Raw genomic sequence first — 12,397 nt, 5'->3', positions numbered from 1 at the left:
TAGGTTGTAAAACAGGGGTCCTTTTTCATTCTTTTGGCTATTGATATCCAGTTATCCCATGCCATTTATTGAAAAGACTGTTTTGTTCCAGTTTAGTGGATTTGGGGGCCTTGTCAAAAATCAGTTGACCATAGATTTGGTGGTCTATTTCTGCACTCTCGATTTGATTCCATTGGTCAATGCTTCTGTCTTTGTGCCACTACCATGCTGTTTTGAGCACTGTGGCTTTAAAATAGATTTTAAAGTCAGGGAGTGTTAATCCTCCCACTTTATTCTTTTTTAGGATGCTTTTAGCTACTCGGGGTCTCTTTCCCTTCCAGATGAATTTGGTAGTTAGTTTTCCAAATCTTAAAAATAGGTTGTTGGAATTTTGATTGGTACTGTGTTGAATCTGTAGATCAATTTGGGGAGAAATGACATGTTAACTATATTTAGCCTTCCTATCTATGAGCAGGGAATATTTTTCCACCTATTTAGATCTCCTTTGATTTCTTATAGCAATATTATATAGTTTTCTGTATATAAGTCCTTTATGTCCCTAGTTAAGTTCATTCCCAAATATTTGATTCTTTTAGTTGCTATTTTGAATGGATATTTTTCCTTAACTGACTCCTCAGCTAGCTTATTGCTTGTGTATAGAAATTTTACTGATTTTTGCACATTAATTTCATATTCCACCACCTTGCTGAATTTGTTTATTAGCTCAAGTAACTTTACTGCAGATTTCTCAGGATCTTCCAAGTATAATATCATATCATCTGCAAATAATGAGAGTTTTACTTTTTCCTTTCCAATTTGGATGCCTTTTATTTCTTTGTCCTGCCTGATTGCTCTAGGTAGAACTTCTAGCACAGTGTTGAATAATAGTGGTGACAGTGGGCATCCTTGTCTTGTACCTGATCTTAGGGGGAAAGCTTTCAGTCTCTCTCCATTGAATATGATGCTGGTTTTTGGTTTTTCATATATTCCCTTTATTATATTGAGGTAGTTACCTTTGATTCCTATCTTTTGGAGTGGTTTTATCAGAAAAGGATGCTGAGTTTTGTTGTATGCTTTTTCAGCATCAGTCGAGTTGATCATGTGTTTTTTCCCTTTTGATTTGTTAATGTGCTGTATTACACTAATTGATTTTCTTGTGTTGAACCAACCTTCCATTCTTGGTATAAACTCCACTTGGTCATGGTGTATAATTCTTTTAATCTGCTGTTGAATTTGATTTGCTAATATTTTACTGAGAATTTTTGCATCTATGTTCATTAGGGAGATTGGCCTATAATTTTCCTTTCTTATAGCATCTTTACCTGGTTTTGGTATTACAATGATATTAGCTTCATAAAATGAGTTAGGTCGAATTCCTTTTTCCTCAATTTTTTGGAAAAGTTTGAGTAGGATTGGTGTTAGTTCTTTCTGGAATGTTTGATAAAATTTCCCTGTGAAGCCATCTGGCCCTGGGCTTTTCTTTGCAGGAAGATTTTTGATGACTGAATCTCTTTACTTGTGATTGCTTTGTTGAGATCTTCTATTTCTTCCTGAGTCAATGTAGCTTGTTTGTGTGTCTCCAGGAATTTGTCCATTTCATCTAAGTTGCCTAGTTTGTTGGCATATAGCTGTTCATAGTATCCTCTTATGATTTATTTCTTCAGGCTCTGTGGTAATGCACCCCTTCTCATTTCTGATTTTGTTTATTTGTATCCTCTCTCTTTTTTTCTTTGTCAGTCTTGCTAGAGGCCTATCAGTTTTATTGATTTTCTTAAAGAACCAATTTTTGGTTTTATTGATTCTTTCTATTGTTCTTTGTTCTCCCATTCATTTATCTCTGCTTTAATCTTTACTATTTCTTTCCTTCTGTTTGCTTTGGGGTTAGTTTGCTGTTCTTTCTCAAGTTCCTCCAGGTTTGCTGTTAAGTCCCTGAGTTTTGCTCTTTCTTGTTTTTTAATATAGGCATTTAGGGCAATAAATTTCCCTCTCAGCGCAGCCTTTGCCACATGCCACATGTTCTGATAAGTTATATTCTCATTTTTATTCATCTCCAGATAGCTACTGATTTCTCTAGCAATTTCTTCTTTGACCCACTGGTTGTTTAAGAGTGTGTTATTTAATCTCCGTGTATTTGTAAATATTCTTGTTCTTTGGTGGTTATTGAGATCCAGCTTCATTCCATTGTGATCAGAGAAAGTGCTTTGAATAATTTCAATATTTTTAAATTTATAAGTGCCCCAGCATATGATCTATCCTGAAGAATGTTCCATGAGTACTAGAGAAGAATATACAACCTTGTGCTTTGGGATGCAATGACCTATATATGTCTATAGGTCTAATTCATTTATCAAGTTATTTAGCTTCTCTATTTCCTTGTTGATCTCCTGTCTTATTGTTCTATCTATAGAGGAGAGTGGTGTATGGAAGTCTCCTACTATTATTTTTGAAGTATCTATCTCTCCCTTCAGTTTTGCCAATGTCTGTCTAATGTACTTTGGAGCTCCTTGATTGGGAGCATAAACATTTATGATTGCTGTATCTTCTTGGTAATTTGACCTTTTACTTAGTATATAGTGGCTTTCTTTGTCTCTTATGATGTCTTTACATTGAAAATCTGTTTTATCCAATATTAGTATGGCTACTCCTGCTTCTTTTGGTTACAACTTGTGTGGAAAATCTTTTTCCATTCTTTCACTTTCAGTCTATTTGTATCCTTGTGTCTAAGATGAGTCTCTTGTAAGCAGCATTTAGCTGGATAATGTTTCTTAATCCATTCTGCCAATCTGTATCTTTTCATTGGTAAGTTTAGTCTGTTAACATTCAAAATTATTACTGAAAATACATTTCTTGATTTCACCATTTTATCTTTTTTATTTTATTTGTCAGATCTATATATTCTTTTCCATCTTTCTCTTTGTATTCTTTAAATTACCCTTAGTGGTAGTCTTCATTCTGTGCCCTCCCAGACCTCCTTCTCCTGTCTTTTTTTTTTCAGCCAGCAGAACTCCTTTTAGTATTTCTTATAGGGCCAGTATCTTGTTGACAAATTCTTTCAGGACTTCTTTGCCTGTGAAAACTTTAATTTTCCCTTAAATTTTGAAGGAGAATTTGGCTGGGTACAGAATTCTTGGCTGAAAGTCTTTCTCTTTCAGGATCTTGAATATATCATACTACTGCCTTCTCACCTCCAGGGTGCTAGTTGAGTAGACTGAACTCAGTCTTATTTGGTTTCCTTTGTATGTAGTAGATTGTTTTTCTCTTTCTGCTTTCAGGATTTTCTGCTTCTCTTCAACGGTTGACAGACTGATTAGTATGTGCCTTGGAGAAGGCTTATTTGGATTTATTCTGTTTGGAGTTCTTTGGGTTTCTCTGACTTGTGTATTTATGTCCTTTATGAGGGTTGGGAAGTTTTCCCCCATTATGTCCTTAACTGATCTTCCTAGCCCTTTCCACCTCTCTTCTCCTTCTGGGGCACCAATGATTCGTATATTTGTGTGCTTTGTTTTGTCTATCATTCCCTGAGTTCCCATTTAAGTTTTTCTGTCTGTTTTTGCCGTTTGGTATTTTGAGTCTTCAAAGTCAAGTATCCTGTCTCTATATCACTTATTCTTTCTTCTGTCTCTTCAGATCTGGTGTTGTGCCTCTAATATGTTTTTTATTGGGTCAACAGAATTCTTTAATCTCTGTAATTTCTGCTATTTTTCTATTTGTTCTTTCAAATTCCTCTTTGTGCTCTTCTACTATCTTCTTGATCACCCTTGTGTCATTTGCTGTCCCACTTATTTTATTAAGTAGAGTTGTATGAACCTCTTTGATTGGTTGTTCCAATGTCTGTGTCTCCTATGGTGTTTTAATGTGGTCACTAGGCAGGGCTCTATCTGTCTGTATTGTGATATGCTTGTGATCTTCTGTTGTCTTCATGGCCTGTGAATATCTTGATTGATTTACTTTGGGAGTTGATTTCTTTCAGTAGTCTAAGGCCTTGTGTTTGCGGGATGGTTGCACAGCAGGAAGCAGGGCATGGGGTAGGGCACTCAGTGCAGTGACTTGTTTCAGAGCTGGTATGGGCACAGGTTGGGGATGTTACGCTGATGTTTGTGAACGTGAGTGCTCAGCGGCCAGGGAGGATGTAGCTGTGTGGGTGCACCGGTTTGGGGGTGTAACCCTGGTGTGCACTGTTCTAAGGCATGGGGCCCTTTGTGTGCATGCATAGAGCTGTGGCAGCAGGTCAGTGTTATGCCTTCGTGGATTGAGGGCAGATGTGACCCGGCTCTACTCAGGTCTGTACTTCCTCAGATCTGGGAAGTGAGGCTGAGGGCTGTGCGCATGTACGGTTTTAAAACTGTTCCTAGTCCCGCCTTCCGGGTCCCCGCACACCCCTGGGTTCTGTGCCTCTGTGCCTGGCTCCAGCTTTCTGCCTCTCAGTTGCTCAGCCTCTGCAGCCAAGTTTGCGGCATGTGGTGCAGAAGGCTCTCCCAGGTCAGCGGCATGCCTGAATTGCCACCCCAGTTGCCCTCCTGTCCCTTCTCTAACTTTTCCCTGGAGCAGGGGTAATCTTGAGCTACTCTAGTCGGCCATCTTCCCAGAATTTCCCTCAATTTTTTTTTTTGTAGGGTATATATTTTTAAGCTTTTTTATTGTATAATATAACATATATACAAAGCAAAGAGAGAAAAAAGCAATAGTTTTCAAAACACTCTTCAACAAGTAGCTACAGGACAGATCCTAGAATTTGTCATGTGCTTCCATACCACCATCTCAGAGTTTTCCTTCTAGCTGCTCCAGAACATTGGAGGCTAGAAAGAATAAATATTTTTTATCATTACAATTGACTTTTTGTGTGTATGTGAAAAATAGCTTATATATAAAAAAGCAATAAATTTCAGAGAACAGCACAATTAGTTATAGAACAGATTTCAGAGTTTGGTATGGGTTATAATTCCACAATTTTAGGTTTTTACTTCTAGCTGCTATAAGATACTGGAGACTAAAAGAGATATCAATATAATGATTCAGCAGTCGTATTCGTTTGTTAAATCCTACTTCTCTGTATAACTCCACCCTCACCTTTGATCTTTCTTCCACTCTTTAGGGGTATTTGGGCTGTGCCTATCTAACTCTTTCATGTTGGGAGGGGCTGCCGATAATATGGAGTAGGGAGATGGAACTAGCTGATGTTCTGGAGAGGCTGGGCTCTCCTGGTTTCAGGACTTATCTGGTCCAGGAACCCATCTGGAGGTTGTAGGTTTCTGGAAATTTTGTCTAGTGCATGGAACACTTGTGGAATCTTATATATTGCCCCAGGTGTTCTTTGGAATTGGCTGGAATGGTTTTGATTGGGGTTTGGCAAATAATGGTAGGTAGCAAGGTCTAATGGAGGTTTGCATAACAGTGACCTCCAGAGCAGCCTCTGGACTCTATTTGAGCTCTCACAGCCACCGATGCCTTATTTGTTAGCGTGTCAAATTTTAACAATGCATCTTTTGGATAAATTGAACGAATGCATGTCTTCATACACCTCTCTGGCATCGTCAAAAGAAACCACTGTCTTGAACTTGGTGCTTCTTGTTTTCAAGTGGATTCTATTCTATAACTATTAATTATTTAATGAGTATGTACATTCCTATGAATAATATATACCAAATGTTGGGTGTATTTAATCTTTACATACACAAGATCAGACTGAATGTTTTGTTTGGAATTCGCTTTTCTTCCCTCGATGGTATGTTTCTGAGGTTCCTCGTGTTGTTGTGTTTAGCTTGGTTCATTCATTTTTCACGGCTGTATAGCATTCCATCGAATGGCTAGAACTGAATCTACTGGGCCCGGGTTTTGCTACCAGGTTTGCTACCTGAGTTTAAACTATTTAAAAAAAGTTTATTGTTGTAACATATAGAACATAACATTCCCCATTTTAACCACCTTCAAATATAAAATTCAGTGCTATTAATTAATTTGCCATGTTGTGCCACCATCTTTTCCATCACCCCTGTACCCATTAAGCAGTAACTCCCATTAACCAGCCCCTGGTAACTTCTAATTTCCTTTCTGTGTTTTATGACTTCTCATATTTTAGTTATTTTATACAAGTGAAATTATATAGCATTTGTCCTTCTGGGTCTGGCTTATTTCACTCAACATGATGTCTTCGCAATTCACTTGTGTTATAGGGTGGCTCACAGGGTCATTCCTGTTTACGGCTGAATAATATTCCATGGTGTATATATCACAGTTTGTTGATCCACTCATCTGCTGATGGACACTTGGGTTCCTTCCATCTTTGGGGGGCAGATGTGATTCTCATTCCCAAATTACAGATGGGAAAACTAGGCTCTGAGAGGTTAAGGGTCTCATCCAGAATCAGCCAATTTCTAAATGACTGAAAACCTGTCGAGCTCCAAATGACGTGACTTGCATGCTTCTTCATATTAAATTCTGTGAACAGAAGGCGGAAGAGACCACCAGCTGGGATAGGGCTCCCCCAGCTGAATTCTTAGGGGGTAATCAGGAGAGGGTCTATCTTTGGGCTTCTCCCCATCCCAGGGTAGCTCAGGGACACACTACATAAGTGTCAGGGTGGACTCTGGTACATAGGACACCTCCTCCTGCCTGGGACTCTGAATAAGACAGTCCTGAGCCAGCTCCACGTAAGCCTCAGTTTCCTTGTCTGCACTATGGGTATAATCATTGCACCTGTGTTGGAGAATGGCTCAATCAGGGTTTGCTCAGAGCATCTGAGATATAATGATCTCAGGGGCTTCTATGCCAGGCTTCATTCATTCAGTCACTCAGTCAGTCAACAGACATCTCTTGGACTTCTGTTATGTGCCAAGTACTTGTACTTGGGGCTCTGGGGATTCAACAGTGACCAACAATTAAGAGCTAGGAGAGGTGGAGGACATGGCAACAACCCGACCGAGGTGGGATTTTAATCCCAGAACATCCAAGGAACAGGCCATGTGACCCTGCACCTCTCCACTCCCAGTTTTGCACCTCCCTCTCTGCACCTGTTGGATGGGCTTCAAAAGGAGCCCAGAGGGGGAGAAGAAGTATAATTAATAAAGTACCAGTGGCAGAGAGAGTTCAAATAGAGTCGAGAGGCTACTCTGGAGGTTTCTCTTACACAGGCTTCAGCTAGACCTTGCTACCTGTTGTAACCTGCCAAACCCCAACCAGGACCATTCCAGCCAATCCTAAAGAACACCTAGGGCAATATATAAGATTCCACAAGGGTTCCAGGTGCTAGAGTAACTTTCTAGAAACCTACAACCTCCAGATGGGTCCCTGGTCCAGATAAGTCCTGAAACGCAAAGGGACCAGCCTCTCCAGAACATCAGATAGTTCTATCCCCTTACCCCATATCATTGACAGCCCCTCCAACATGAAAAAGTTAGAATGGCCATAGCCCAAATACCCCTAAAGAGAAGGATAGAAAGATCAAAGATGATGGTGGAGTTATACAGAGAAGGTAGGGTTTAACAAATAAGTATGATTGCTGAATCATTAAATTGATATCTTTTTTAGTCTCCAGTATCCTAGAGCAGCTAGAAATAAAAGCCTAAAGTGTGGAATGTAACCCACGTCAAATGCTGAAATATGTTCTACAACTAATTGTTGTGCTGTGTTTCGAAATTTATTGCTTTTTTTTTTTGCATGAGGAGGCACCGGGAATCGAACCCAGGTCTCCAGCATGGCAGGCAAGAACTCTTTCACTGAGTTACCGTTGCACTGCCCTGCTTTTTTGTCTATATGTTATTTTTCACAAAAAAAAAGAATGAAAAAACGTCAATTGTGATGATAAAAAAAATATTTAAGCCTTCTAGCCTCCTATATTCTGAAGAAGCTAGAAGAAAAAAATCTGAGAAGATCGTACGGCAGCCCATGAGAAATTCTGGGATCTGTCCTATAACTACTTGTTGAAGAGTGCTTTGAAAACTATTGCTTTTTTATTTCTTTGCTTTGTATAAATGTTACACTATACAATAAGAAAGTTAAAAAAAAAAAGAGCCTGGACCTTTACCTGCCTGCGAAGAAGAGGGCGAGTGTCCCCCCAATTCCTGCTCTGGGCAAAGCAAAACCTGAGCCCCCCGACAGAATTGAGGTTCCAAGTCGCTGGCAAGCATATTAGATCCCAGAGCTCCTGCTGCTGGCACCGTCTCCCCCACTGGGTAGGAGATGTGGCTGCAGACACAACTGGCAGACATGCAGTCGCATCTCCCCATGGACAGGAGCCCAGGGAAAACCCCTCCTCCTCGCGTGTCCTCCACCCGCCCCTTCCTACCCCCTCCTCCCACTCCCTGGGGAGAGACAGCTGTTTCTCCACAGCCTGCCCCCCCAGCCTGCCCACACCCCAAAGACCATCAGCCCTCCACACCTGGTCCTGGCTCCCACCCACCGTGCCCGGGGTGGCTGCTGCCAGGGAAGCCTGCATGCCCTCGTGTCATTTGGGCTCCGCACAAACACGCACCAGGCAGGAAGAGCCAATTCAGGTCACCCTCAGAAAGACTCAAGGCTCAGACCATTGCAGGCCCTGCTGGGAAATCTTATCAGGGGTGTTGCCACCTACCAAAGGTCCTGTCTCTGGTTTGGTTTGCTGTTCTTCTCTTCCATCTCCAACTTTTTCTACCTCCAGCGGCCCCCAGCCCCGATGCCTGAGGAATGACCCCTACCCAGGCTGGGGGATTCAGGCTGCCAGGCTTGATCTGCCAGGGCTGCTGTAAGGAAGGCCAGCAGACTTGTTGGCTTAAACAAGAGAATTATCTCATGCTCTGGAAGCAGGGAGTCCAGGACCGAGGTGCCTTCAGGTGCTCTGAAGGCTGTTGCAGGCTGGCGGTGGTCGGCCGGCGGTCCCTAACCCCTCTGTGCCTCTGTCACGTGGCCGTCTGTATCTCTGCCTCTGCATCAGGCGTCTGTCTCCCTGTCCAAATTTCCTCTCCTTGGAAGGACTCTCATCCTATTGGATTAGGGTCCATTCTGATAGAGTCTGGGCTCACCTTAACTCAACATCTTCAAAAACTCAATTTTCAAATGAGTTCACATACTCAGGGCGGGGGGTGGGGGGCAGAGCATTGGAGCATGTCTTTTGGGCGGTGTCATTCAATCCCTGACGGACTGATCAAGGGCTGTGGCAGGAGGGTGGGAGAAGGGTCCAGGGCCCCTGCCCTCAGCCTGTCAGTGAGCTCAGTGTCAGCTGGCAGGAGTTTCTCACGCCCTCCTCCGGAGCTAACACACATAGAGTCGGCAGCTTCTCGGCCAGAGAAATCAGAGGCTCAAACTATCCTGCCTTATCGCTGGTTGTAGAAGGCAAACAAGGAAGAGAGGAGGGAAGAATGTGGCAAACACATCGATCCAGGCATGCATAAATATTAACTAACTAACATGACCTAGCAGCCCTCTTTTTTTCTTAATTAAAAAAATTTTTTATTAGAGAAGTTGTAGGTTTTCAGAATAATCATACACGGAATACACATTCCCACGCACTTCCTTGCCACCAGCACTTGCATTGGTGAGGAAAATTTGTTCCAATTGATGATAGCATTCTTTCCACAATTCCACTATGCTTTTTTTTAAAAGTGGTTACATTTGTTAGAACTGATGAAAGATTTTTAAAATATTACTAGAATTAGCGTCCATAGCATCAGTGGGGATATTTCCCCCCATCTTTCCAACCTATTATTAGTATTATTCTGTCTTCATGCATACCTTCTTCTGTTTTTATTGCTGATCTGCCCATACGCTGGGTAGAGGGAGTGTCAGTCACAAGGTTTTATAAACGCCCACAATAAAAGCCATATAGTTAAACAATCATTATCAAAGGTCAAGGCTACTGGATTACAGTTTCTCGATTTCAGGTATTTCTTTCTGGCTATTCAAATACACTAGAAACAAAAAAGAAATATCTGTATAATGAACTGGTAATCATCATCATTCGTTAAATTCTAACTTCTCATTGGATTATTCTCTCACTATTCAGGGTTGTCTGGGCAATGACTGTTCTGACTTCCTGGTGTTGAAAAGGGGTGTTGACATTATGGGGTAGAGGCATGACATGGGTTGATGTTCTTGGAAAATGATATCTCTGGGTTTCAGGGTTTATCTGGCATAGGAGCCATCTGAAGGCTTTAAGTTTCTGAAAAAGTAAACTTATAGGTAGAACTTTAATAGAGTCTTAGATAGAGCCCAGGTATTCTTTAGGGTTTTCAAGAATGCTGTTGGTTGGGGCTTGGCATTCTGTGGCAATTTGCGATATCTAGCTGAAGTTTGCATAATAGTAACCTGCTGAATAGCCTCTTGACTCTATTTGAAATCTCTTAGCCACTGAGACTTTATTTTGTTTGATTTCTTCCCCCCCCTTTTTTAGGCAGGCATTCTCAGTCCCACGATGCCAGGGCCAGGCTTATCCCTAGGAGTCATGTCCCACGTTGCCAGGGAGACTCATATCCCAGACAGCCCCCATTTTATAGATGATAAAAGTGAGGCACAGGGCAGGCCACAGTGGCTCAGCAGGCAGAGTTCTCGCCTGCATGGCAGAGACCTGGATTTGATTCCCTGTGCCTGCCCATGCAAAGAAAAACAAAACAAAACACAACAACAACAAAAAAAAGTGAGGCACAGAGAAATTCACATGAGATAAGAAAGGTTCTCTGAGCACCTGCCAAGGCACTTGGGGACATTTGAGAGGGGAATTGTGTGGCCTCTGAGAGTGCAGGCCAGGGGGAGGCTTGAACCAGGAAAAAATTCCCAAACAAGGCCCCCACCCAAGGCCCTGCAGGGCTGGAGGGATCACGGAGGCAGAGAGAGAGAGAGACAGGCAGGGAAACTGAGGCACGTGCATGGCCTTTGCCTCTCCTGCCACCTCTTTCCTGGGTGTCTGATGTTTTCTCCTTGCCAGTAACAACCAGGAGTTGATTCTGTACCAGCAGTGTCTTTGGCCCTGGGCGAGTGGGTCCCGCTTGAGAGCTTCTGTGCTGAGCTGCTGTTTGGAGGGTTTGCTCATGTTTCCAGGGTTTACTGACGTGGGAGCTGGAGAGAAGGGGAAATTCTCCAGAGCCTTTAAGCTCCTGGTCGAACCCTTGGGATTTCTGACTCTCACCTGCTGATAAATTTAGGGCAAGAAGCTGGTGCAGTCTCAATCTTCCCCTCTGTGGGACCAGGTGGTTTCAGGTGTTTCCAGCTGTTTCATCCCAGCGCTCTGGTTTGGGGTGGCCAAATGTCGGGTGGCAAAGAGACATTGATGTGTGCTTTATTTTGCTTAGAGGCAAAGAGACAGCAAGTAAGGTAGAGATGACCTTGAGGTAGAGGTGAGAGGGGGTGGAGAGAGAGAGAAACAGAGAGAGAGTGAGAGAGAAATCGAGGGACAAACGTGGCCAGAACAGAGAGAGGTAAGTGGTAGTGAAATGGAGCCACGGGTTGGGAGGAGATGAGTCAGTGTGGGGTGGGGGACATGAGGGAACCAGGTCTGCCCCTCCTTGCCAGCAGGCACAACAGAAATAGCCCCAACCTACCCGAATCTTTTCCCTAACCACCATGTCCAGCCAGGGCCACCTACTCACTGTTCTTGAGCATCCCTTCCCCATACTCTGTTCTCGGTGGTCTGACCACTGTTTCAAAGCCGTGCCCCACCTCCAGACTATTGTATGGGCTGTTTCTATGGCCTGGAATGCTCTTAACCCCTGCTCCTCCTCCTCATTCAGGATACCCCTCAAAGGGAACCTCCTCCAGGAAGCCTTCTTTGACCCCTAAATAGAGTCGACCGGCTTCTCTGGTCTCTCACAGTCCCTCATGCTGCCCCAGTTACACAGCTTTTGTCACTTTGTATCCTACTGAATAATGAGTCTGTCCCCCTTACTGGAAAGTGAGTTCTGGTTATTAGGGACAGGAGATAATTCACTTAAATTTTCAGCATGGCTCAGCACAGGGCCTGGAACAGAAGAGGTGCTGGGTAGATGGTTGAGTGGAAAGAGGGGTGGGTGGATGGATGGATCTGTGGGCAGATGGGTAGAAAGTTGGATGGATGAATGCAGAGATGGAGGCATGGAAGGATAAGGGATGTGTAGATGGAGGAATGGAAGATAGATGAATGGATGGATGGATGGGTTGATGGACAGATAGATGAGTGGATAGATGAACGGGTAAGTGGTTGTGTGGATGGGTAGATGGAGAGATAAATATAAGCGTGGGTAGGTAGATGGAAGGATAGATGAGTGGATGGATGGAGAGATGGAAGGATGGATGAATGGGCAGATGGATGAATGAATGGATGGACGGACAGATGGGTGGATGGATGAATGAATGGGTGGATGGATGAATGGATGGGTGGATGAATGGATGGATGGATGAATGGATGAATGGATGGGTGGATGAATGGATGGATGGATGAATGGATGGATGGATGAATGGATGGATGGATGGGTGGATG

This window comes from Tamandua tetradactyla, chromosome 9 (assembly GCF_023851605.1).
Source record: "Tamandua tetradactyla isolate mTamTet1 chromosome 9, mTamTet1.pri, whole genome shotgun sequence".
NCBI classification, from domain to species: Eukaryota; Metazoa; Chordata; class Mammalia; order Pilosa; family Myrmecophagidae; genus Tamandua; species Tamandua tetradactyla.
Note: the sequence above shows the minus strand (reverse complement) of the source record.